Here is a 1,198-nt window from a genome sequence, read left to right as displayed (position 1 = left end):
TTTACACGTGTTTCTTGTTTTGATTGCAGATATTACATGATCCGAGGATCCAACACACCTCTGATTCCCCCATTACAAGACCCGGAATCCGCTCTTAGAAAGAACAAAGACAAGGTTGTTGAAGACACTAACCCGCCAAAGAAATCGCCCTTCAAGGACCTTAAATCAGTCTTTGGGAAGAAAAAGATCAAGAAAGAAGGAGAGTCTAGCAGTCAAAAGAGCGAAGGAGAGTCTTTGGGAATTTTGGAGACGATACATTCCACAACGAAACCAAATTCGTGTACGGTAACGAATCCGAATACGAAGAAGGAAGCGACCTAGAAGGAGAGCTTGACAACACCATGGCCAACATCGATAAAGTTCCCATGGAAGAATGGAAGAAAAGGATACGTGACGACACCGGCCCGGGACCCGTGCAACCCGCGATTCCCGCAACTACCACCTTTGAACTTAAAGGCCACATACTTGCTCAACTTAAGGAAATCCCATTCTACGGGAAGGATCATGAGTATGCATACAAGCACCTAGACGAGGTCAATGATATAGCCGACTACTTTAATGTCCCCAATGTGGCTCGCGACATTGTTTTACTTCGTATGCTTCCGGTCACATTCAAGGGAGCTGTGAAAGATTAGCTGAAATCACTTCCTCCCGGATCTATCACTACTTGGGCTAAAATGAAAAAATAATTTATAGACCAATTTTGCCCTCCCTCAAAGATAGCCAAGTTGAAGAAAGCCATAGCCAATTTTGAACAACAAGCTGGAGAGTCACTTTATGAGGCATGGGAGAGATATAAAGGCTTACTAAGGAACTGCCCACATCATGATTTGAATAGTCAACAAGAAGTCTCTATCTTCTATGATGGAGTAAATGTAACAACTAGGCAGCTCCTTGATTCGCAAGGACCTCTCAAGAAGAAGGCACCCCCGGTGATAAAAGAGCTAATTGAAGAATTCTCTAAACACTCTAGAGAATATCATAATCCAAGGAATGAACTAAGTAGGGGTGTGGTGAACTCAGTTACTGATAATATGGCAGCAATTATGGCTAAGTTGGATAGTTTGGATCGACGGATGACTAAGATGGACCAATCCATCCATGCCATTAGGGTGGGTTGTGAAAACTGTAGAGGGCCTCACCTCATTAAAGATTGTGATCTTGACGAGAACGGGAACCAGAAAGTGCAAGTGTGCTA

The 1,198-nt window shown here is 43.5% G+C and overlaps 1 non-coding gene across 1 annotated transcript; it reads right to left on the bottom strand.

Moving 5' to 3' along the window:
- Positions 1 to 725: 725 nt before the first annotated feature.
- LOC145135319 (small nucleolar RNA R71) lies at positions 726 to 832 on the bottom strand. Its single transcript, XR_013719782.1, has one exon. It is a non-coding gene; the product is annotated as a small nucleolar RNA R71 (small nucleolar RNA).
- Positions 833 to 1,198: the final 366 nt, after the last annotated feature.

The sequence above is a fragment of the Lactuca virosa genome, chromosome 8 (assembly GCF_052849685.1).
Source record: "Lactuca virosa cultivar CGN04683 chromosome 8, Lactuca_virosa_CGN04683_v6, whole genome shotgun sequence".
In the NCBI taxonomy this organism is placed as follows: Eukaryota; Viridiplantae; Streptophyta; class Magnoliopsida; order Asterales; family Asteraceae; genus Lactuca; species Lactuca virosa.
Note: the sequence above shows the minus strand (reverse complement) of the source record. Positions and strands in the feature narration are given on the sequence as shown.